Here is a 27414-nt window from a genome sequence, read left to right on the forward strand (position 1 = left end):
AAATCCACTATTCAGCAGTTCCACACACCATTTCAGCCCAAACCCCCAATCTGTGGTATACATGACTTCATTTCCATAAATTAATTCCAGAGACTGACTCATGTGACAAGGGGATACACTCCATTTGAGAGCCAAAGGAAGACAAAAAAAAAAAAAAAGCCTGCTCACGGCACAGGTCGAAAAGTCAACAACAACTTTGAGCTCATCGAGAGAAGAGCCAGAGAAGAAGAGGAGCTATTCTGCTGCCCTTAACACAATCGCTGCTGGAGAGTTACAAACCAAGAACTGTTATGTAAGTGAACAAAGACAGACCTGGAAGACATGCTTGAGGCTGCAAGAGAGGGAGAGGAAAAAGTCAAAAACACAAACTACGACGGTGTACACTAGGGGTTCACAAGAAGTTGGAAGGCCTTAAATAGCTGCATTTACATGAGAAAGCAAAAAGTCGCGTCAAAAGCAGGGCTCTCGTTATGTAATGTGGGCTGCTATTATACTGCCTATAAAAGTTCTTCAGATCGTGTTGTGGCAAATGTCAAGAGTAACCTTCTTGGCAGATAGAAAAGGGTCATTTTCAAGCAGAATTAGTTGACGAGCAATGGTTGTTAAACTGAAAAAGAAGTGATGTTTTCGATGACTTGGCATAAATTGAGGTGAAATTATCTGACAAAGCTGAATTTGCTTTGAGGATTTTGTCTGATACCTACCCGATGGCAATGTAGAATTTCTTTCCCGATACAAGTGTTTTTTCACCCATCTTAATAGCAGTCATTGCCACTTTGACAATAACCAATACAAACTTCTAGACAGTTGTTCCATACAGACAGCTTCCTCCTTGTGTCCTACTCCTCTGCAAACACAAACAGCACCACTCATATTTCCATGTCAGTGCCAGAGCCGGGCCTGAGTGCAGAGAGCGTTACACGCCGTTGTTGCAGCTGTTGCGTCAGGTTGAGCCCTTATGAATTTGTAACTTCTCTTTCTCACATGCCACAAGTAGAAAGACTTTCCCACACTTTTGCTGCTCCACGGTGCTTCTCTTTCTTCTGTTTCTTGTCTCTGTGTTGAAAAGGACTTGAAAGCTGGGCAGCCCATGAGATCTTGTTTGGGCTGGTACTAATAGTGCAAAAAAAAAAAAACAGAAGGAAAAGGAAAGTTGAAGGAAAAACTGTCTTTATCTCGGTGAGGTCGCCTCTCAGAGGAAGGCTTTGAGAGATGAGCTGAGAGGTGGCTCCGCTCAAGGTTAAACTGTTGGAAGTAAACTGCACGACATGTAGCCATGTACAAAAACAAACGTTCAACACACTAAAAATCTTTTTGTGAATTTCACAATAATATTACAACTCTTTAAGACTTGGCAGTGTCAGAATAATATTAACAACAAAGTTTTATATGAAGTAGTCAAAAGTTCCAATCACTAAAAAAAACAATGATTAAAAATTCAACTGTAGTACTATTTTTAATTATTGAAAAGTAAACCCATAGACTAAAGTTAAGTTATGGCAACAATATTTGTCAGTTGGGGAGCTCTAAAAGCCGGTGTTCAACCTGCTCACCCTTGCTCTCATCATCTAGTGCTGTTTATTTTTCTCTAGAGGCTTGGAGAATTTGTAGTGGATATTCTGCCATACGCAAGTTGGCCAACTTATCCAACTGTTCTGTTGCACAGAGAAATCTATTATTCAGGCAACAATCACTTGTTTATTTCTAATCAATGTAAAGTCATTTTGTGGATAGGGAAAAGTACTGAGTATGACATAAGTAGTACAACATAATGCTCATCCTTACCTTGCCATACAAAGTAGCATAAATGATTGAACAATTAAACTTGATTGCAGTCCTGCGGGCTGGAGATAGCTTATTTAGGTGCAGGATTTAAAAGCACTGCCTAAGGTCTTCTATCTGGCAACAATCCAATGTGTCACTATATTTTTGTTTCACTCGTGTTATCTTTTTGTACAGCCTAACCTTTTGTCCACACTATTACAACAATAAAATTACAGATTAGCACACGGCCTGTTGGTAGATGTCGTTTCATTGGGCAGTGGCTGCAGTAGAATCTCATTAACACTGTGCGCCTTAAACACCAATAGCTTATAGTTAACATTTGAGGAGCGGGGCGCGTGTGAGTGTGTGTGTGAGTGTGTGTGTGTGTGTACGAGTGTGCAGGAGCGGCAGTTTCCCAAAGTGACTGCTTAAGAGGCTATGATTTATGTCCCCTGAAAGTGCAAGATAGCAGAAAAAACAGGCAGGAGAGGGGAAGGTGGTTAAGGTTCCTCTTCTCTCATTAATCGGATAGTTGGGGCTCCGAGGGCCACGTAAAGCTGTCTCTCACCGTGCTGATTTACAACCTGCCCATTCGCTGCCAGCCACTCTTCTCTCTCCCTGCGCTCCTCACTGTCTAAATACAAGGCCTACTGACAATTACATCTCTCCTCTTTCTACCTGTCTATCACTATAGCTTCTGTCAGTCCATCCGTATCTATTTCACTCGCTTTTTCATGTCAGCCTCTGGCACATGGCGTCCTTTTATCTTTACGTTTTTTTTCCCCCTCATCCTCATCATTTCCTCTCAAACCCAAATGAGACTGCAGCGCTGCTAACTGCTGACTTGGGCTAATGCACAATTTTGTAATAATGCCTATTCGTTTAAGTCACCCAGGAAACGCATAATGGTGACATTATTGAGCGCGGCAGCCTGTTAGCCTTACCCATCAAGCCTTTCACCGTGGCCTGCATTCCTTCTCTACTTACATCTAATCAACTCAAACAAAGTCTGGCACAAACCTCCACTGGGATAATTGGCTATTTATTTTTTCATAACACCATCACAGAGCACGGACCGCTGAGGACTCACTACAATATACTGCACATCCAAATTCAATATAAAGCATTGTAAACACGTCAAAGAATATTACACATTCACCGTTATGGACAAGGAAATTCATATGGACACAGCCACAATAATAAGCATATAGACAATAGCAAAACTGGTTTTAGGAGGCTGCGGTTTTAGATCTAGAGAATTCTAAGAGGAATGGAGGAATCTATGGAATTCCATAGGTTTAAGCCACATTCATTTGATATTTCTTTTTTGATTTCAACCCAGCACTGCTCACAAACACAGCCACAGAAACAAAACTCTTGTCACAGCAACTTAGCAAAATAGCAAAATCTCATTGGACATTTATGATGTAAGACTGATAGTGGGTTGTAGGTCTCACAGTGAGATGAGGACACAGATTAAACTTTGAACCCTTGTATGACAAAAGACAAGCTATGATTCATTTCAGTGAGTCTATCTCTGTCAAACATGTGGTCAACAGTAAACAAGTGCTCTGTCAAAGCAACGGCAGAAGAGCTCAGTCGTGTACTAAGGGACCCATCTCCCCATTTCCCTTTCATTTATCAACTTTCATAAATACAAAAACAATGCTTGCATCTACAGCTAGCCTTCACTAACCAGTGCAACTCCAATGGCATTATCAGACAGCATTTAGAGCTTCATATTCTCACACACAAACTTTTGGTATTTTTGCCATGAGTGATTTTATGAACCATTGTGTGTGAATAGGTCTGTCACAATAATTACTAAATCAACTTCTCATGCAGTATGCCTATATGAAATACAGAGGACAATATATTTTGGTGTGCTCAATATTTATTGCCTACATTTTCATTACACTAGTGGGGATTTTAGTAGTATCATAAGATATGAGCTGTAGAGGGCCAAATAAGTAACTTATTTGATTGACTATAATACACATGTTCTAATGTAATGTCATATATTTAGTGCAGTTAATTTTTAAGTAAGAAATAAACAAGGAGTTATGTGTTACACAAGCATTACATAACAAGAATGGTTTAAAGAACAACACAGAGTCGTAAGGCGACACCAGGGGTTACCCGCTAAAGGGTTATTGTACCAGTGGCATCAAGTACTTTTAATATTCACTTATCGTAATTTTATTTTATTTTTTTTAAGCAGCAATCTAAGGATGAATGTGTGCCGTCTTATGATTTTAAATTTGTCTCATCTTCCATAAATCTTAGAAATTGGTTTTACCATTGTGTTCAGAAACAAATATTTGGCAAGATTATAAAATCTAACGCAAGGCACAGAAATGTAAGTTCACAAATTCATAAATAAAATAAAATGATCTGAGATATATAAAAACATCTATGAAAATTTACAGCCACAGATTTTCACTTCGTTCTTCTTCTATTTCCATTTTAACTCAGTAGTCTGACTGGGAAAAAAAAACACATCTGATGCTCCAGGGACAAAGTGGGAATTGCCAAATCAGTTACATTCTTCACTCTGACCAATACTAATATTTAACAAAAGCCCATAGTTTCACTCATACCTACAATCCTAATCCATCTCTATGTACTATATATCCAAAATGCCTTACAACACAACAGCATGATAAATCCTCACAGAAGCCTTCATGTTGTTTATCTGTCATCCATAACAGTCTTCCAACAAACAGCCTTTTCCACTTCACCCCAGGACCCTGCATTAGGTGATCTCATTAGGCAGAAAGTACCATTCAACAATTTAAACTAATTTTAAGATATGCTGACTACAAACACCAACTGTGCCAGAGCGTTACTGTAAGAAACCCAAAGAAAAAGCCAGTGCCCACGAACCATGCCAAAGTTTTAAACCGCTGCAGCAGTTTCAACACTCTGGATTTGGAACACTTTTTTAGATCTTGGCTTCAGTACATGATTAATTCTTTTGTACTGGCTATGTGGATTTTTAGTTGGCTACTACTACAAGTCATCTTTAAACTATTACAAACCATCTGTTGACTTGTTGAATAGAGCGATTTTTAAATATATGAAAAAAGCGCAGAGTTTTCACACATTTGTTCAAGGCTACACTAAAATGGTACGTTTGCAAGATAAAATATTCCCAGTTAAGAGAGGCAATTAGAAACAAAAACGCAGCTTGGTTGATGCTACTACAAAGTCATGCTCAACCTCCCCCATTATCCATTAGAAGCATTACGGAGCAGCACTATCTCCATAATAAAAACTTCATACGCATCTTCATGATCCCACTTAAAATAGTTTCCTTTTAATTACACACACTTGTACATTTTTGCGTGTTCGGGGTGTGTAGCGCGCCGCGTAATTGGTGAACTTGATGATCTGTCTTCCTACCAATTAGCTGCTGAGGACCTGATGCATATGCAGTGCTGGTAAAAAGCAATTAATCTGCAAATTAAGCCAAGATCAATTAAGAGAGCGGGTGCAAATGTGAATATTTTCGATGAGTGCTTGTTCACAATTTGACATTTCTAAAGAGGGGGTTCGTGACAGTAAGATGTCATTCTCAGTGGGAGAGACAGAGCTAAAAGGAGTACAACACTGTGAATGATCTTTTTGCAGCACAATTAGTTATTATGATGTCTATAATGCAATGTTTTCATATCCAGATAGTTGTTTTGGATAGTGACACGATTAAATGTTAGGATAAACAAGACCTTTCTTCTGTTATTGGCAATGAAGGATATTTTTGCTATTGTAGAAAAGACTTCATCTGGTCAGCTGGACAATGTTCTTGAAATTGAGGTGTTTCGGCTGCCATCAGGAAACCATTATCACAGATAAATATGTTTGGATTTATTTTTTTATTTTGCCTTTTTGCTTTGCTTGATAGGATTAGGAGAAGAAACAAGGGCCAAAACTCCCCTAAAAAATCGCAGTGGGACTTTCCATAAATGAGTGAGTAGTTTACTATAATAGAGATAGACAGACAGTTGTCACTCCAATTTCAAGTTCACTTCTGGACATTGTATGTTTACAGAGAAACACAAAGGTGTCACTGATTTGAAATTACTTATTATTATATTAAAGTAATCAGTAACCTTTTTGAAGTAGGTATTTGGTTAACTGATATGATTCTTGATCTCAGTATATTTCAGTTCAATCAACACACTAAAAAAAGTAACCGAAAGTGTGAATGTTTGTCACATGAACTTTACATTATCATTCATAAAGTTGGTCACATAATAGAAAAATCTTCATCTATTGTCACTGTAGCTTAGTTATGGTAAATAATCATGAATAACCGTAAAATTGTGATGCACCTTCTCACATCAATCGTAACACTAAAGTTTCATATTGTGGAATCCCTACCACTAATGAAGGATACTTTCTTACTTAGTTATGTGGTTGAGAGTGGACTCAGATTAATGTCTTGTAAATGTCATTAGAAATAATAAATTGTAGAGCACATGTTCCTAAAGATAGTAATGAAACCAATCGTAACCTATGGAATGTGACAATACGCCAATCACTGCATAAGGACTCCAACAGGCCTCCGTGTTAATTAAGCCATTAATGCAGTGCCTATGGATTTCCTTGTGATTAGCTGTGTGACTGACAAAGTGAGTGATAATTGCAGTGTACTAGCTGAGACTCCATCAACCTGCTCACAGCATTACCATCTTGTTAGCTCTTAGGATGCGAGCTATAATACGAGCAGACTGCATGTTAGTCGTGTTAATGGGGTTAAGGAAAGGCCAAGTCGCCCCAGAGGCCACCTATCTGTGCGCCGAAACACCACTGACCTAGATTAGTGCACCCTCCACCGCGACGCCAGCACTGTTAAAGCACACCGCGCTCTCCTGTAGCCTGCCTCTATGTCTGCCTGTGAAATGATTCCATCTGTCAGTCTCAGCTGGGCCCACACAGACACGATGGCTGCAAAACCGGGGCCAAGGTGGGTTTATGGCTGCATCCATTCTCCGGGGAGGGGGGCTGCACACTCGTACTTCATACTGAGCAAAAGAAAAATTCAATTCGGTCAAAAGTTTGTGATTGAAGACATTACATAAATCATCCAAGCTGCTTCTTCAGTTCTGGTCAGATTGCTGGTGGACACTGCATTACATCTGCCTGAAGGGATGAGCTAACTATTTATGTATTTATTTATTTTTAATCATTTGCTATGGATCCTACCTAGACAACTGAGGGATTACACAAACATCATACTGTTTACAAAGAGTAGACCATACAGGGTAACTTTGGTCAGCAACAGCTCCGGTAAAGTTGTGATTACAGCTGGGTGTAATTAAAACGGATGTCATGACTTTTTGTTCTGTTGTTCTCCACTTTCATGGTACGCAGTGAATAATAGCTTGGTTTAATTGGTTTGACATTACAAGAATTCACGCCAGTGTCTATATTTTAGTTATAGACAACGACTGCATGGTAACTGCAAATTATCTACACTTACAGTCAACCTCTTCATCATGCTAACAATGTGCTAAAGGAAGTAATTGTCTCAAAGTAATACAATATTATACAACTATAAAGCCATGATTTAAAAATACATACTCTGATGCCATATAGATGTACAGAGGCAACATATTCTAGTAAGAGCCAACAGCATTACCACATCTGAACAGAGATAGTGAACAATGAAAAGTTGAAAATGCTAATGGATTTATTTGAAAAATGGAAAAAAGAGAAAAGTCTGTGCTTTTATTGCATTTACATAAATGCCCTAAGCTTGTGTTCAAAACTGTACAGTTAAGAGGAAACTGGAGATGCTTCTTTCGCCAACAGAAAGGAAACAAATGAACTCTGACCAGGTTCAATTCCAGTTTAAAAGAATTTTCTGTCAAAACCATACCAAAAAAAGCTTTGCATATTTGTAAATCTATACAACTTCTCTTTTCCATTTTAACCAAAAAATGTCTTTCAACTCCCACTTATTTTTTGGCGTATAACAATACAATACTGAATCAATACAACGCTAATACAATATACATATGTGGTCAGGGGTTAATTGTGCCTTACTTTCACAAATTCTGGAGTAAAACAAGAAAAAACAGTTTAAGTATAATAATTTTGATAGATAATAAGCAGATCAACAATAGATAGAAAAAAAAATTGAAATCGTATATTCTGGGCCATGTATCAAAATACGTATACATTGTTGTTGTTTTTTTTTAAATATCACTGCATCCATACTTCCTTAAGTTAAGAAAGAGATTTGTTAGCCCACAGTATTTTCAAAAGCATCCACAGTCACATGATGGGCATATCTAATTGGACAAGTTGCTTGGTTGTTTTGGTAGCCTGAGTCTGGACACCAAGGACAGCAGCATGGACAGAGAAAATCAGAGAAAAGGCCGATGTGCACTTGAGCCACCTGCGAGGAGGAGCTCACAGTGGAGAGGGAGACGCTGACTGCACGGAGGCACTGATGGATTAGGGCGCACTACTGTTATTTAGAGAAAATAAAGGACAGCGAGCTCAGCGATGGAGAGACGGCCGCGCAGAGGTCAGGGCCAGAGAATAACCAACAGAAAGCTCTGCACAGCCAGGTTTCTGATCTGAAACTTCCCCTGGAGGCTGTGGAGACCTGAAAACACACAAGAGCATCTTACCACCAGTTTATCATAGAGCGCGGAGAAATGAAAACAACATCCCTGTGGCATCTTCCGGGCAAAAATAACAAAACAAAACCCAGCAAAAAAAGCAATTTTATAGCTACCTGAAAAAAGCGACCGATGCGTGAAATTCAACTGAGATGTTCCCCTCGCTACATCAACTTTAAGGCTTCCAAAAACAAACTGATCTTTCAAACAGTAATGCATAGTCACAGTGTTGAATAATATCGGAAGGTTCATTTATTTTTTTTAAATTAGGCTAAGCTGCTTTAATGTGACATATTTGTGTGTCAGCAGAAAGCAAGCAAAGTTTATTTATGTAGAAAGAAAGTTGGACAACATATTGCAGCTTTGTTATCTTACTAATGGACTGGCCTGTCTTCAGATGGGGAAAAGGGCAAAATGTTTGTAACAAGCCAAATGATATTGAAAGTGAAATGAATAAATGTCTTGTCTCACGTAAGACTGCTCAGTGATTGATGAGGACGATGAAAATGAATAGAACAAAACAAACATGTGTTTAGCATGAAAAAGGATCATTTTACAGAAGTCACAAAAATCCAAACCGCAGACTAACTCCCAGGGGATGTGTTTACCCAGCTCTGAGTAGGAGGGACTCCGTCAAACATTAACCCTCTGTAAATCCTCTTTGTTTGGGATCAGAAATCAAACATCTCCATACGGCAGCAAATCAAACATCCTTCGGAGCGAACAAGCTGATGAGTTGAAAAGCCAACCGTCCCACTGTGCTTCTCGGCAGTGCAGAATCAAAGGACTAGCCTGGGGCTCACCAAACACTGATAATATCCATATTCATAATGGAGATATAGCCAAGGTGATAAGACGCCATCGCTCAGCTTCACCACTCACATTGTCAACACTTTTGAACTGGGAGAACTGACAAGATAATACACCATTTTATGTAACAAGAGCGATGAGAGGCAGAACAAGGAGATATAATAATTGTCGCTATGTGATTTTGTGCATGTGTCAGTGCAGATACAGCAGTGATCCGGAGCTTGTCTAAATCAATAGGAAGTACAGTCCCTCTCTTAACTGTGTGCTTTAGGAGTCAAATGGATCCATGGACAGCTGCCAGATTTTCCTGTCTGGATGTGTGCCAACATTTAAGCAAGTAAAAGGCTGTTAAATGCATAAAAAGCATGATATGAAGGCACTTTAACCCAGTGTGTTAGAGCAGCGATAGCGCGCTGCAAAGGTGAACTTAGGGCTTTAAAAAACAAACTGCATGTTCTTTGGACACGCTAATCTTCACATATTCACCCCCTGAACTGTGGCATTCAATAAATCAACACAGCCGGGAGACCTTTTCAACTACTTTCACAAGAAATTACACTTTTCCATTAGTGCAACAGGATGAGTGTGTCTTAAAAGCAAACTAGTGAGCCACTTGTACACCTAAACTGTGTTCTAAACCCTTTTAATGTGAGGTAGCATGTGTCAACAACTGTTACCAAGTGAACATTAAAGCGGAAAAATTGAAATTAAAAGCTTTTTAATATGCACCAAAAGATGGAAGTAATGAAAGGGCAAAGACTTGTTGTGAACAACCTGTAATCCAGTGCAAAAGCTCGAAGCAGACCAAGGCCATGAGGCCAAACACAGAAAGCCGGTCAAAGTCCAGGGGGATTCATGGCACTTGTGTCTGGCCTCTGTTAACACATGGTGCATAATAAAACAGGGACCTAGAGCTTCACTGCAGGGCTGCCCAGTCCAAACCCCAGGGGCCCAAGCTGAAACAGCAGCCCACTCTGACACAACATCTGAAAGCTTGTAAAACAAGCTGTTAAACTTTATCTGCATCATAACCATCGCAATAATACTCTACAGATGCCAGATCTTCCAAAACTCCCTGAGGGTTACTTCTGAAAATAAGCACTTGTTTTGGCTTATGTGCTGACATAATCACACTCATAAAGAAACAAATGCATCCTTATTTGTATATAAAACAAACTTCAGACTCATCAGTACCAGTCACCAAAATAAACGGGTGCATCGTCCTCAGCTCTTCAAAGCAGCTCTCAGGCCAAGGGACTGCATACTGCAATCCTCCAGATTGAAACATCCTATTAGCCTGCACATTCACCCAGCTATTAGCATTTAAATATGCAGGAGCTGTGCTCCTTTCAAAATGCCATTTTTACTCTGCTGCAAGGAGAGTTCTCCAGTTGTCATAAACAACTTTTTTTCAAGGACCTTTTCAAATGTCAGGGCCAATCAAACACAACACGACAGGTCTCTGGGTAGAAAAAAATACAGCTCAGAGGGCAAAGAAGAAAAGAGGACTTATCATGCATATTCATGTGGTGAATGTTTGCAGAGGCAAAACACTGTGTGGTAAGAGACAGCTAAAAAACTCATGCTTTTTAACTCTTTTCTCCCCCTTGGCGCGTCCAAATGTCAATGTCACAGACCCACAATAGCCGCAGCTCCGAGTGCCCACCAGTGACTCCCACAACTCACACTCCTTTCTTCCTTTCACGCCGTCAGCAAATTCAGCCAAAAAACTTTTCTGTGTGAAGTGGTGCTCAGCAGAAAGGCAAACAAACAGAGGCATCTCTCCACTGGCCCAGGCCCACTTCAGCATTTTCGACATCTCTTTCACTCTGTGCTTCCCTAACATCAGCACCATGGATCCTCCTGACACAAGTCTATGTCAGCTGGACTGAGCAGGGCGCTCTCTGACACAATCAAGCCCTTCCTCCACCAGCTGCCATCGCCACGGAGACGCTGAGGCAGGAGAATACCTACCGTACAGGAAGGAAGGAACAAGAGAAAGGGGAAATAAAACACAATACAGCTGGCTGGAGTTTCACTCTGTACGTGTGTGATCTTTAGACCAAACTTCACTAGCTCACACACAGAGAAGGATCTCTGCTCTCTTCCACTGTATCAGCCCCTTATTTCACTTCCTGTCTCTTCATTAGTCTCTGTCTCTGTGGCTCCAGCAAGGCACTGTCATCCAGGAGGACATTATTAGCTGTCAGCATTTACAAGCAGCGTAGCAACAGCAGCGGCAGGAACAGTTTCATAACAATGCTGTGCAAAACGCCTCTCCTATGTCCCAGAGAGGAGAGCGGGCAGTCAGGACAGCCTGCTGCGTGCAGATGGTGCTTTGTCTTTAGCTAGTTCTCCTCAAAGTGACACACAAACACATACGGTGCACACACATAGTTGGACGCCAGTGCCGCTATTCATTCCTAATCCAGCGAGGTTTGCATGAAAGTTAATGGCAGGTGGTTAAAGCACTTACCATGGCAAGGGCCGGAGAGGAGGGGTCAGGAGGAGAAATCACTGTTGGCAAACACTTCACCATGGCTGCGGAGAACATTGCCTTTAGATTTCAACTGCACCCTTCCATGGCTCCGTCCCTCGCTCTTGCATAATGCCCACCAGTGCAGAGGAGAGCAATTAGGGCTTCTTTGGAGGGAAATGGCTGGTCATTAACGAGGAGCAGTGACGGGCGACACACTGCGATGGTTTACACCTGGTGGGAGGTTATTAGACGGCCAAGTGCTGAGAGCCAACTCCCAGTCACATAAATACAGGCCATGGTAAACATCCTCCACTGCACCCACCGCTGATATAATGAGTTAATAATTTAAGGAAATGCTTTTTTAATCATCCAGTGTCCACACTCACTACGGGTTTATATAAGCCGTTTCATTAATAATGCACAAGTTACTCTTTACTCGACACAATCTAATTGTTTTATTCCACTTTTGTTTAAACATTTACTTATCTCAGACAAGATATGTTTAAATCATGTTCAGTTATCACATATATATCAGCTTTATGTGGGTAAAGATATAACATTGAGCCTAGTCATCACAAAATTACTAATTAAAAATAAAACTAGTTCACTTCAGTTTTATCCATGTCAAGCAATTTTTAATTTGTGGATTTATATAAGTAAGTATAAACATTTTAATCATCAATAATTATTTAAAGCTAGCATCAAATATAAAAACATATGTATTAGTAAATAAATGTGTAAAAATATAGCAAAGATATATTATTTTTTATGTCAAGTAACATTTAAAAGTAGCGTAGCATATTGAGCAAACAAATTGGATGCTAACCTCAGAATTTGGCACTGGTAGCCGAGTATATCATGTAGTGTTGTCTCAATTAAAAACTTAATGTTTTAAAATACAGCCCTGGCATTTATTCCACTTGTTTTCTGGCCACTGCTGAGACGATGATAAAATACCTCATTGTGATTTGGCAGAGCTGGCAGCTTGTGTGATGCCAGTGTAGCCCGTGCTTGCAGTACCAGTTTTAAAAGTAAATCGTACATTAAAAATAAATTGCAGACTTGATGCACCATTAGCAGTAAACAATGAATGATGATTCTATGTCTCCCTTATACAAAAGTGTAAACTTAAGAGCAACTAGGGCGTGTGTGTTACCAGACTGGGCAAACAGGCTTTATCTGTGCAGGAAATCACAGTCGCACCTGCTGCCTACAAGAGTTCACATCAATCTTACTCAAAATTCGTCTGCACAACTGGAAGAAAAAGAAAGACACAATATAACCAAAACAGGTGCAGAAAAGTGGAGCCATTATGCAAAAACACACCACCGAGACAGTCTTTGTCTATACTCAAGAACAACTACAACAACTAAAAAAAAAAATACAATCTTTAACTCTTTGAAATTGTACAAAAGGTATAAAATTTCTTCTTTTAACCAGACAGCAAACAGAAGAGAAGCATTGTTTTGACAGGTGCGAAGGGCGCTGTCATTAAACAAAGAAACACTTAAAAAGATGAAGATTTGCAGCTGTTTATGTCAAGGGTTAGTTTTAATCACACCTGGAAGTGCAGCGTCTGTGCCAGCAGTTTATATGCGGGTGACACAGAGCTGTACATTGTAGCCCCTTGCAGATGGCACAGTGTAATTTCACACCCATTACCTCCTTCTGCACAATGCATAGCACTCTCACATGACTGCGAAATCCTCTCAAACCAACTCCTACGGGAACTTTTAGGAGCCGTTAGAGCCCTGGCCATTATGGGAATTCTCAGTAGAGTTCACAAGAGCTATTTCAGCTGCGTCCAAATCACGGTGTTAAATGGGAGTATTAGACTCTGAGAATATGATTAACCAATTGTAATTGCTTTGCTTGTGCGCCTTCAAAAACAGACGGTTGATTCACTGTTTCATATTCTTTCCTCAGCCTGCCACAAAATTCTGCCAAGATTCACTGTTTGATACGCGCTAGAAAAAAGTAGGACATGACAGCAATGCAATAAACAGCATGGGCTCCCTGTCCAATAACAAGACGGCGTTGAGCGGAGTGAGAGACAGCACCTGCGCTTTCAAAAGCTATCATCTCTCCCTGCACCGCTGCTCCTGCTTCCCCTCTCTGTTCTGAAACACAGCACAAAAAACACACAGAAATGAGTGGCTACGCAAGCATGTAGCTCTGCAGATCAGCCGTGTTCAACAGTGCTCCGTACAAGCACAAATCATGTTCGTAATCACAGCACACTGACTCCCATCAGCCACCAGGGAATACGTGTTGAAGCAAATGAGACGCAAACACACACACACACATGCACACAAGCGTCGACAATGATAGCTGCTATCAAACAAGCCGTACGCTAGGTAGCATAAATATTAAAAAGGGTTGGTTTTACATTTTCTTGGCATTTTACACCTTAGCGATATATCAAACGACCTGATAGGAGCTGTCATGTACATTGTGATGTTGCATGTGATTTGTTTTTTTCCAACAGTGGGGAGGCCATGCTTTCATATCTGAACACGGGCAGGCCACAGAGACAGGAGAGGAAGTTGGAGCCCCTGGGGAGTGAAAGCGGAGGATGACGGGAGGGGATGTGGGGAGAGGCGAGAGTAGACTACATACAGTACACTGCGTGGTTGAAACATGATAAATACTAATTTATAATCAAGAACTGGGGCTTTTTGAAATTTAAATGTTACCTTTTTGGAATTAGAAACAACTTACTTTTATGTAATAGATAACTGTTGACTTTATATTTTATAGCATTACAGAGCCCACCTTCATCTACATGTTGTGTATATATTTGTTTCTAGATCTGGGCAGTATGACAAAATGTTCTTCCTCAAATGATCAGACTGCGATTTTTGATTTGATTGTATATTGTCTTTTTAAAAACAATTAAAATGATGCTATTATATGATATTAATTCTGAGCATAAACAATACAGATACAGATACAGATAAACATTAAACAAAAAAGTCAAATTTCTTCCTCCAAAGTCTGAACTCTGCTCCAGACCACACACTTTTACAGACAGAGAATTGGCTGTGGACCCAAACTGATCACTGAAGATAAGAAATTGCTGAATCCCGAATTCTATTAATTGCACCATTGCAGTTACTTCCACTGTTAGTTTATATGTTTGACCTAAAGATTCCAATGTTTTTTGATTTGCATTATTTTATTACTATTGTATGTGTAATTTATTCTCTTTTGTGCAAGTCTAAATTACAAAGACAGGTGTACCAGCAGCGCTGCCATCATCTGACATATTCCAAGTTTGAAAAGCAAACATTTAGCAAACTCCGGCTCCTCTCTCATCCACAAAGGGCCTTTTCTAAGCGGCCAGACTCCTCGCTAAGTTCCCCTGCCTGTAGCGACAATGCCCACAGGGGGAGAGAGCAGATGTCCGTTGCCAGCAGCACATCTGCATACTGCCTCCAATCCCCACCCCTTCACTGGCCAGACAATAGAGACGCCCTCCTCCACCTCCTCCTGCACCACCACAATCTCCTTTTACGTCCAGCTCTCCTCCACACAAGCCTCTAAAAGAGTTTTTTTCAAAAAGTGGGTTCCCCTGTAAAAGTGCTGCCAACACTCAACCTGGCAAAAAAATTCAAGTAACACACATAATGTTAGTTCATAGACAAGAATGTGGTAACTTAGCAATTTTAGGGTTTGTTAAATTTTAGGGTTCGTTTTGTAATAGAAATAACATTACTGGATTTAAGTGATCAATGTGTGGCCTTGGTGCACCTGTTTTTTGGTATTTGCATAATTAAGTTCCTGGTGTGAAATTTTGTTTTGTATTAAAACATAAGAAAATAATCAATTTCTGAAATAACTTGATATGCAGATACCATGATTAGGCTGCTTGTCTCTAGTTGCTCTTATTATTACAGCAGTGGACTTGCATATTGTCGTTTAAATGAACCATTGCATCAATAACTGCTTGATGAATAGCAAAATGCAATGTGTAAAAAGTTGGAAAACATCCTTTACTTTTTTGTAATCTGCAGGTGTTCAAAAAGGAAATCTGACTGTCTGTATAATTGCTCTTAATTACTTAGAAAAGGCAACTGGGTGTGCTTACACATGACACACATAATATCCAAAACTTTTATATAGCTATTAAAATAGTGCAGTAACTTTCCCAAACGCATTGAAGAACATAAATAAAAACTTAAAGTGAACTTAAAGATGTTCCTTGTACAAAGTGGACAGCTCATTAGGGAGTTAATAGCGGCTATTCCCACATCACTTGAGCAGCTAGAGGAGGACATGCTAACGCACTGCTCCCACCCTCCCTTGTCCCTCTTCGCTGATGGCGCAGGGACACATGGACAGCGATGCGAGGATTGCTCTCAAACTATAGCGAAATATGTATTTTTAAAACACCTTGACGATAATGGAGTCCTACCTCGACAGGCTGTTTACTGGGAGTTCACACGTCGGCTTTGGGGGCTCCAGGAATAGCATGGCAGGCTACGCATTTCAAATTCGCTTGTTATCTCGGATTTAGATAATGATCCACCTTTAGATGAACTTAATCCTGAAGGCAGCGGGACAAGCTCCGGTGCTGAGAACACGGTAGTCGGTGTTTAACGCGGGGAAGTAGCCTCTGCTCTGCCTGGTTATCCCGCTGTTTACTTGGACGCTTCATAAACACTCCTATTCTTTTCCTCCTGCCAGAATTGAGAGGTGTGTATCAGTTTGCTTTTCCCTTTTTTCTCGCTCGCTTTTTTGAACGAGGCGGAGCCTTTGCCCACTTGTCTCGCGCACGCGGCTGGCGCGCTCACACACCCGCGCACACAGAGCAAAGGAGAGCAAAGGAGAGCAGAGAGAAGCAATGAGGAGCAATGAGGAGCAAAGGAGAACAGAGAGGAGCAGAGAGGAGAGAAAAGGGGAGCAGAGAGGAGAGGAGCAGAGAGGAGCAGAGAGGAGCAGAGGAGAGCAGAGAGGAGCAGGGGAGAGCAGAGAAGGAGATCAGAGAGGAGCAGAGGAGGAGATCAGAAAGGAGCAGAGGAGAGCAGAGGAGAGCAGAGGAGGTGCAGAGGAGAGCAGAAGAGAGCAGAAGAGGAGAGCAGAGGAGGTGCAGAGGGGACCAGAGGAGAGGAGAGGAGAGAGGAGCAGAGGAGAGCAGGGGGAAGCAGAGGGGAGAAGGAGCACTTCAAACACACACTTCTGCGAGCATGATAGAGATGGGACGGTGGGCGCGTGGGGGATTTTTGAGAAACATGCTTTGATTGGAAAAGGCTATGGGGCTTCAAGGCTTCACTGTCTTTCTTTTCCTCTAACTTAGGTCTTGGCCAGTTCTTGACAGACATTTGAACACATTTGAAGAAACCGCGTGACTTATGAGGCCAATGAAAGTCAATGGGGACTTGGTTAACTGCACACTCTAGGAAGAATTGTGTTTATTTGCACTGGGCATTGAATCATATAGCCACTAACAAACTGAGAATTAACAAATAAACATTGTTTTTAGAGCTTATATTTGTTAGCTTATTTTTTACATAATATCCCCAAAATCATATCAGATCAGTATACAAAATGGACTACCTAAACTACATAACACAAAAAACGCATAATGAATGAGCCGAGATGAGTGTGACAAATATAACCAATATTCATGAGTCTCAGCCCATAGGGAGGTAATTATGTGTTCATTAATGGTGTCAATATACAGTCACAAATATTTAAGCTCCTCCTATTTGCTCACTATATTTGTCCCCATTCAGCCCATTCAGGAACCGAGAACACCCGGTGCAGCTGTGCCTTGATGTCATGCTCTAAACATGCAATCTATATTCTTCTTCTTTACATCCCCATGTCACAGCAGACGAATGTACGCAAACTCCATTTACTGAGTGCATTAAACGCTGCAGATGGCAAACAGCATCTTTTAAATTACCACAGTCATTTTGGTCCAAGTGTACTCCCCCCCCCTTTCTCCAACACCAGCAAGGCTCAATGTTTTGAATCATCTTTTCAGAATAAATAGCCAATTCCCTGCTCGATTTATATACCTTTTGTTTTGCATTTTCAGCTCATGAATTGACGTCGGTGTGTGGTCTGATGCTGTCCAGAGAGGATCTTTCCCTGTGGTCACTTTGTCCGCAGTATAATGTAAGTAGGCTACCGGGAATGCACCCAAAACTGTTATGAAAAAAAGAAAAAAGAAAAAGAAGACAGGCAAAAGCAACGCTATGTATTTGAGATTAATGTGGACCTAAGGGAGGTTTATATATGGAAGTCAAGCGTAAGATTATTCCTTCTCAAAATCAATAAAATGGCATTAACAAATCAGATCAGTGTGCCAAGAAGAAAAATGGCTGAATTTGCAACGTAGCGTGACCCAGTTTGACAGAAAGTAACATATGATGAAGTATGTATGCATATTTGTTGCCACTCTAAATTCAATTGTGTCACGTGGGAGATTTATCTACAATGCCTTTTTTATTCTGTTATTATAATTGGATGCATGCGCTGCTGCAGATTGAGTTGTAAAAGTCTTGGTACAGGGAATTGATTGTGCTGTGTAAAGGGATAAGTGATAGCCAAAATGTCTTCTATTGTTAACTGTTACGTAAATATATTTAAGTTACAACATGGGTCTACTTATTTAGAAAGTGAAAAGTAGACAGGAAATAAAAGCAACTTGAGTTCTGAATAACTGTTTTTGGATGTAACACTCAATTTACTACAGGTGAAAAACAAAACGTGACAAGATAATCATAGTTCTATTTTTTAAAGTTACTATGTAATTTTAGTAGAGGATCTCCATGGATACATTATTGCTTAATGATGCCACCAGTCATCTTACAGGTCAGAACTATAGACTGTATATATAAATGGACATTGCTAACTCGCTACCCATCAAAATAAATACAGTAGGAAGTAAGCATGGGGGCGCTTCTGGCTCCATCGACTCTGGCTCCACTTGATTTTACATTTAAAAAAAGTCACTCCTCTCGCTTCAGTGAGCCTTGTTATTTTGGACTTAAAATGTTCATATTAGCCCACTCTATATTCTGGGTTTTTTATTTCACCATTTTGTATTTTGGAAATGAATTCTTATTCCTAATATGGACAATATGACTCTAAATTTGCTCCTGTAACTGCAAGCACCATGAGCTTCATTTGACTGGAGCCGATCGCTACGGGTGACGTTACACACTCCATTTTACAATCTATGGTCAGAACTGTAATAATGCATGTTTTTGAGCTATGAAGACACTTGTAAATACAAAAAAAAGAGCAAGATACATGTTTAATGTCACACTGATGAACATTACAGGCAAAGTAATAACATCTCCATGGAGACAAGCAGGCTCAAGAGAAAAGTTACATTGTGTACCGTTAATTAAATCAAACAGAAGTAATAATAAGTAAACATAACTTTGACAAATTTCCTACTGCTGTCAAATTAACACAAAATATACTAGAGAAATGCTAATTAATTACACTGTTTGCTCTGACTGGGATTAAACAAACGCCAGAGATTAGCCTGTACCCGAATGTTACACTCTGATTCGGTTTTGTTTGCACATGACTTGTTAAGAGCTGACAGTCAAACGCACACCCCTCTAATCTCTCCACTGTACACTGGGTATTTGAGAGGATCAGTAGTGTGTGACTGCATATTTCTGTAGACAGACATTATTTCTTCCCTCAATTCCTCCTGGCACAGATCTGAGTATTTGACCTTTTTAAAATGCAAAGCGATTCTTCTTACTCCGCGGAGAGTGAACGGTGAGGCTCATGATTGTGCTACTAAATTTGAGGGACTTAATGCAGTAACTCATGAGGAGAGAGTTTTAGTGCACCTGCCCCAGTCTCTGCTAGCTTACGCCGATACAATAACACCTCCAAGGGTTATGTTAATCTTTAAAGACGGGTTATTCTTATGCTGTTACACTCTTCGGCTCGTTTCAATGAATATTCCACTGCAACCTTGAATCAGTGCGTTGCTCTTAAATCACCTCATAGCTTAGCATTTTCGCTGTCTCGCGCGTCAAAATAAACTACATTGTTCAACCTCCCAGCTTTCCATCCGTCAAACGCATTACCACTACATAAATCACAATTCGCCAGACAGTTATTTGACTAATGACAAAAATGTTGAGCTAATTTGGTATTAGCATAGCGCTTGATGATTAGCAGGCACACAAAAGTGAAGATCGCGTACAAGCCCGGGGAACATAACAGAATGTGACATACATAAGGGATATTGTAATGAGAGGCTTATGGGGGTGTAATTTACATTTTATTATAATGTCAGATTGCTAAAGTATGCCATTGTGCAGTATGCGCCTCCTCCATAAGTGCACACACAGACGAAGAATGTGTTTTAACAGTGGTTTTTGAGATGGTACAATGCGATTCAGATAGCAAACAAAAGCACTCTTGCCTCACTCACATCGCCTGTAATTATACTGGAGCACATTAAGGCCTTTGTCACACCGGGAGCAGCAGCAGCCTGTAGAAGACTCTTGGATACCTAACCCGCCTTGGACTGGAATGTCAATGAAGCACATGTACTCGCCACGTTTATTTGATACGAGTGTGAAATTGCTTAATTAAACTTTATGCTGTAGCCTCTAGATAATTTTAGCGTGCTCCTACATGGATAGATTAGTGTATAATGTTGAGGGATGATAAAGTAAAAGCATGTAGGTCTGAAGAATGGAAAGAAGCTAGCTGGTTTTGATATGTAAACAAAAGATATGAAGCTGATTATGTTAAAAGTCAACACACGGCACAGAGCTTTCACTTGTTGGAGCACTAAGAAGTATTTAAAATCAGGCTACAAGCAATTAGCCTGATTCATCAGCCAGTTTCACTTCGTGGAAACCGTCTGACCTCGCAGCATTAGAATTCAACAGTCGGCAGGTACTTTTTTTATTTAACCAATCGCTGCTATTTGGTCATGACGTATGTAATGCAATGCTAACGGGGCTAACTGGTATATTAAGCTTTTCCCAAATCCCATTGGAAGAAGGGCAATAACGTCTTTCCCCTTGATGAAATTCACCAAACATTCTCTTTGTTCTGGCTTTAAATCCTCGATCTTGGGAATCATCATCAACACAGACTGTATGGCTCTTCACTGATTGGCTGGTGCCCAGACTCGCGCTTCTGAGGTTCTTGTAAACCATCTAGTGTATTCCGATTCCTGACCTAGTTGCTGGAAAGAAATAAAATTGAGTGGAGGCACTAGGTGGCGCCAGCCTTGCTAACAAGCAATAGCTGCTAATATCAAAGTTGGTTAGCTGCATATTGTTCATCTTATGAGTGGATGGACTTTAAAAACATTGAAGAGTTCTCAGTTATGTAACCATCTTTCTGTGTATCTGTCTACATGGACAACATATGGAAATGTAAACCTTTGCAATAAAATGGCATATTTACAAATGATTACTGTTCATCAAATAAATAAATGCATACTATACAGCAGATCTAAATTTACATTGTTTTTATATCAGATGCCCTTCCTGCTACTTCCATATCCAGATTTTGCCAGGCACAAAATTTATGACTCATCACTTCACTGGTTTAAGTAAATCACAAACACCACAACATAAAACATGTCATTAACAATAGGCAAGCCATTCCAAGAATTCAAGGGTGTCAGTTCTTGGATTCAGGGAATTGACAAGTCAATATTTAATAGTTTTACTGTACAATTTTTATGGACGTACTGGCGGAACTGCACTTGATTGATGTTTGACCGTTTGATTTCCCAGTGTTTTTGTTTTCTTTGTGTTTTGGGTGTGGAGAAGGGTGGAGTGTGGGAGAGTTTTTTTTTTGTTTTGTTTTGTTTGTTTGTTTTTGTCTGTTGAAAAAAATTAAAAGTTTTATGAATAGTGCCTGTGTTACTGAAATGTTATGGACCAAAACAGTGAAGTATCTTGTACCAAAATCAAGAAAATAAAAGATCAAACTGTGAACTATGAAATACTTTCCTTCCATTTAGCCTAAGGACATGTTCTGTACTTCCATTAGTCAACTACCACAAGTTCCCAAGGCATTGACAGTACATAGTTGAAACTGATCAATAACCAGTCCCAAAATTGTCCACTAGAGCTCTGCACACTGCTTCATTTACAGAACCCATGAATCAGCATATACAGTACTTACAAATGGTCCTCTGAAAGATTTACAAATATTAAATTATGGCATCTTCAAAAAGTGCTTACATTTTTGTCCTTTGTGTGACTAGGCCCCTCCAAACACATTCACACTTGAAAGATGGGATAAAGGGATGAGAATATAGTGTGCAAGGTGTGTGTTCTCACTTCAAATAACCCTTTTAGTTAATGAGATTAAAGACTGTGATGTTATGAAGGAGCAGTGTGTGTGTGTGGAATGAAGAGGTGGAGCTTCTTAAGTACTGATGAAATACTCCGTAATACCACAGATATGGGGGAAACCGAGTCTCCTTTTGATCCAAAAACTATATTTTGAAGGATAACGCCTCCAACAGAAGCGTTACATTACCTAGCGCATGGCCAAATAAAAACGTAAAAGATGGAGTGGTTTGAAATGTCACAATCTATCTCACACTCTTTACAATTGACGTTTCCCTTATCCAAACAATTTACCACATGCTTCAATACACTGAAAAAAGTAATATCTACTGTGAGTAAATTCAAATGACTCAAATTAAGAAGATTTAACTCGATTTGAGTAGATTTCATTTGACAAGTAAAATTATCTACCAATGTAATAAGTATTTCTGTCTCAATTCAAATTAAATATGATTTACTTTATTATTTTAAGTACAAAGAGTTGTTTTTCTTATCTTCAGTGTAACTAGGAGTATTTTCCTATTTTGTGTACAAAAAGACTTGTTCCATTAGTAGATAATTTTACTTGTCATGTGAAATTTACTTAAATCAATATAACATGTTCTTAATTCAAGTCATTTAAAAGGTGTACTGTGTAACTTTTCTAGTGGAGAGTCTTTCATCTGCTTGTCTCCATGATGATATTATTGCTTTTACCTGAGATGTCCCACTGTATGGCATTAAACAAATATATCTTTGTATTTACTCAAAACTACTGCAAAAACATGCACTATTTCTGTGAGCTGGCCCACTTCTCCTCTCCACAGATCTGACCTGTAACTTGGTCTGGTGATGTGGCCTGCTCCCCATGGAGATAGTTAAATACTGTAGAACATTGCAGGAAAAAACAATAACATCTACATAGAGTCAAGCAGAAAAGTTACACAGTGCACCTTTAAGCATGATTTTGGTTTTTGTAGTGTATACTTTTTGCGAAACGGCGCTAGATTTTCTCCACATTAACTATGCATAATAAACCCATCCATCCTTGTATAAACTATTTTGCTGCCTTCTCTCGGGAGTGATGCTTGCACAGACTGCAGCTTGTAGGTCTTTGTTTACGACAAGCCTAATGTAATTATACTCACCACCTACATACGAATTAGCATGCAAAGCGTATCGGAGAGGCTGAGAAATACATGAAGCGATGTGACTTGGTGCAAGTGCAGGTTAGCCTTTTATTCTTCTCAACGCCTTGATCCATAACAAGGCTCTGTTTGAGCTCGCACATATAGAGGGTAGACATTAAAGTGGGACAGCAGGAAGAAGTCCAGTGTAGCATTGGCCATACGTTTACTCACACAAACACACATAAAAACACACACATACACATGCAGGTTTCATAGCTGAGGTTTAACAGGCAGGGCCCTTATCTCGTCTGAACAAACTCCTCGAATGATGGAAATGTTCTCAGGATGTTATCTTGTCCTCTGTGGAAATGAGATAGCCAGCCACCTTTATCGCCGCCCTCAGACTCTGGAGGGCTCCGGACTGCCGTTAAAAACACAAGAGCCAGTGGCAGTTAGGGGGAAGTGACCAACTGTCCTGGCAACTAGCAGCACCAAGGGGGGTTAGGAAGTGATCCAACTGCTGACAGTAAAAGGGAAGAGGATTCTGGCATGTACAGCTTGGATGCAGGTTCATGTACAAGTCCTCTTTTCTTTTTTAAGTGCTATGAAAGATCCAGCGTGAAATCCAAGTTTACTTTCACTTTGAGTAAATGGAAGATACTTGTACTGTTTGATTATATAGCAAACAAACATGAATACTTTGAAAATGCAGTAAAATGTATTTTGTAATGGGCCAATCAGAGTACTGTATTCTGAATACATGGAATACTTTTATAGTGAATTGCACTGTAACAGAGAAAAACATGATGGGTAATTACTAACAGCTTTATTTTTATTTGCTTTGCATTAATTTGTCTAATTAGAGAAGGAAATATTGCACTTACACTCACCAGAAGAAGATTTTTTTCTTATTAATATTGTGCAATTCAAAGCTAAAACTGCATGACAAAGTACAGCAAGTAACTAAATTCTGAATACCACTAAATGAAAAATTAACTAACTAACTAACTTTCAGTCCAGTTTCTTCCCAGCACTGATAAAAAAAAAACATTTAAGCATTATTTAAGGAAATACATATAAGTATATATAAAGTATTTACAAATAAATGAATACATTGGCTACAAGATGTTGATGAGTAAGTGTGAAGGAGTGTCTATTAATTTAGTGCCTGAAGAAATATGAATAAATGAATCACTGAATAATTATTAATGGGGGAAAAAAATAAAGAAATCAAACCTATTGTTCCATTTAGAATTTTTATGAAGAAGCATTAAGCATTCAAAATGGAGTGATATATGTTCTCTCCATAATCATTGTATTTATTCAAAACTATGCAACTATAATTACATTTGTAAAAGGCTAAAATACACATCTGATTTCACAACCCAAGGACCCAGAACCCAGACTCAAGCCACACATTAAGTATTTTGAAAAAAGTCCTTCTGTCAAAACATCAGTGCATTTTTTTTATACGAACCCACATGTCGTACCATAGCAACACAAATCTTATTCTTGTTGCTCTTATTCTGACTATCTGGCAAATCCACCTCTTGTTTTCAAAGGTTTTTTTTTTTTTCTTCCTCTCTAACAGGTGCAAAAGCTCTCAACTCCACACATCAAAGCGCTGTGTTGCACCTGCGAATAAATCAAATACTCTGAATCCAGACTGGAGGCCCTCAGTCCCTACACCAAAGACACACAATTCAAAGTGTCTGATTTGATATGCATGAAGGGACGGTCTTTGGTGGTCCAGCGCTTGTTTACTGAGATGTGTCTTTTGTCCTTGGTGGAAGGTCTGATATTCCATCATCAAACTGTATTTACATATATTTGTTGCTTTGCGTCAACATGATAAAACGCATGCATGGCTCGCTCTAAAATGTATTCAGTGGACTAATATGTTGATGTTTTGCATAAGTGGGAGACTCTCTGGTCAACATAAGTGGGTTTCAAATGGGTGGATTTCTTTTTGTTGAGCAACTTTTTGATTAAAGTAAGCACACAGGGTCACAAATAAGTGAAGTAAGTGATTAAATGCTTTGTAAGGGCTGGACAATCAGATAAGTCTAGGCTGTTATTGATGTGAAAAGGACATGTGGAATTGAATACAATTTTTAAACTGTGGAAATACTTGCATTTTGAACATAGGGTAATTTTTGGTGGCTATATTGCTGTACCTACATGTATGCTATTTTATGAAATTAATACTGTACATTTAGGCTTTTCCAACTATCTGCTGTCTCTTTTAAAAGTCCTATATTACCCACAATTGACTCTTATGAGCTTTAAGCCATGTTAGAATGTTCTTACCTCCACAAAAACATACCTAGAGTTGTGTTTTGTTTTATTTTGTCTACATCTCCAAAGCTCAAAATGCTTTGTTCCATCTTGTGATGTCATGAAGTGGTAGTTTTCCACAGCTATCTTTTACGTTTTGTTTAGTAGAGATGGGAAATTCCAGAGCTAAAATTATACAAATGATTCTAGTGACAAAACATAATGGAGCACTTCCTGTATTGCCACATGACATCACAAGGTGGAACAGAGTGTTTTTTGCTTGAGAGAAGAACTCAGCCTAAATATGCAGGCTTTGTGTGTTATACATGTGTGAATGAAACAGAACACAACTTCGGGTATGTTTTTGATGAGGAAATCTTACTATACATTTTTTCAATACATATTTTGTATGATTTTTTGCCTTGTTAATAATGATGTTAATAAAATACATAAGGGTTTGTTTTATGGTGTTATTTCACATATCTATGTTGTGAGTAACTTTTTTTGTCATCTCTACCACATCCTTTGCACCTGTCTCTATAGGCAAAACTCTTTACTTAAAAGGTGTTGGTCGCCTTTATGTGTCAAGTTGTGGCAAGTCTTGTAGTTTGCAACCTGACCTACTAGGATGGAGGTAGAAGAGACAGTCAAGACCAGACACATCCAACTGCAACTCTACTCTCTGTTAATGAACTCTGCCTTATATATTCAGGGCAGAAAAACACACACAAACTATTATGCTTAAAGGGCCCATATCACACTGTTTTCTGATCTATGTTATAATGTTGTTTCCTCATCACAAACATACCTGAAGCTGTGTTTTGTTGCATTCACCCATATAACACACAAACCCTGCATATGTAGGCTGAGTTCTTCTCTCAAACAGAAAACACTCTGTTTCACATTGTGATATCATGTGGTAATACAAGAAATGCTCCATTGTGTTTTTAAACTTTGTACACTTTCACTGTTCTCATTTGGATGATTTCAGCCCTGAAATTGCTAATCTCTACAGAACTAAAGGTAAAAAGAATTTGTTAACTTGAAAAGTACACACTACTATTCCAAGGTGGAACAGAGCATTTTGAGCTTTGGAGATGCAGACCTTCTACTAATATAGGATTATTGAGTATGTGTGAATGAAACTAAACACAACTTCATATGTGTTTTCGATGAGGCCTTGATGGAGAGTAAATTGAAAGTAAAGTACATCTCGAGCCATAAGAAAAGCTGATGGACTAGTTTGTGGCCTAGTAGTGGTAATGGTATTAATAGTAGAAAATCTCATAATGGGAGGCTTAGCTGTGTGACTAATGTAAGTGTTCAGCCTCCTGCTCACTGGAAGGAGGTACAGGAACCTTCGTTCCCACACCACTAAACTCACCAACAGCTTCATCCACTGGGCTGTGAGGATGCCGACTTCTCTTCCTTCTGCCAGGAAGCGAGAAATCTGCGCCTCCCAGGAACAGAACCTCCCCAAAGACCACTTGGACTCAGATGCCCCTGATCCCCCAAAAAATGACTGCTTTGTGCCTTGCACTATTTGCCTTTTGCACTATTGCCATTTGCACTAGTATCACATAAGAAACTGCCTTGTGCTCTGCACTATACCATCTGCTGCTTTTATTACTGCTGCTAATACCTGATCTGACTTGACTGCACTGTATTCTACACTAGTGTTTAGCTTAATTTATTTATTTATGGTTACTGTGGTGGTTAGGTATGATGTTATTTGTTGTGCCTGTGCACTTAGGATAATTTAGAATATATTATTTGCTATGCCTGTGTGCATAAATATTGTCCTGTCTTGCACTTTTAATGTTTGTCCTGTGTTGTCAACACATGGGACAGTGAGAAACGTAATTTTGATTCCTTTGTATGTCAAATACATGTGAATAAATTGACAATAAAGCTGACTTTGACTTTGAAGTGGGCTTATATAGTAACAGCTAAAAATATAGGCCTAGTCTGGCCTGGGATCCAGATTATAGACTTCTTCAATACTTGACGAAGATGCGAGTCTGGTCACC

The 27414-nt window shown here is 39.4% G+C and overlaps 1 protein-coding gene across 4 annotated transcripts in view; it reads right to left on the reverse strand.

Annotated features, from left to right (window-relative positions):
• Window positions 1–16439, reverse strand: part of ctbp2a (C-terminal binding protein 2a) — a 67625-nt gene extending 51186 nt beyond the window's left edge. The window contains exons 1-2 of one of the 4 annotated variants that reach the window (XM_055162705.1): window positions 16106–16439; window positions 6582–6791 (exon numbers count right to left, since the gene is read on the reverse strand). The gene's annotated coding sequence lies outside the window, so the exon portion shown is untranslated. Of the gene's footprint in view, window positions 1–6581; window positions 6792–11685; window positions 11709–16083 lie in introns of those variants that run through there. The other 3 variants (XM_055162704.1, XM_055162706.1, XM_055162707.1) reach the window with 3 other exon arrangements.
• Between the last annotated feature and the right edge of the window lie 10975 nt (window positions 16440–27414).

Source organism: Boleophthalmus pectinirostris, unplaced genomic scaffold (assembly GCF_026225935.1).
Source record: "Boleophthalmus pectinirostris isolate CB_2022bp ecotype Guang Dong unplaced genomic scaffold, ASM2622593v1 HiC_scaffold_5, whole genome shotgun sequence".
NCBI classification, from domain to species: domain Eukaryota; kingdom Metazoa; phylum Chordata; class Actinopteri; order Gobiiformes; family Gobiidae; genus Boleophthalmus; species Boleophthalmus pectinirostris.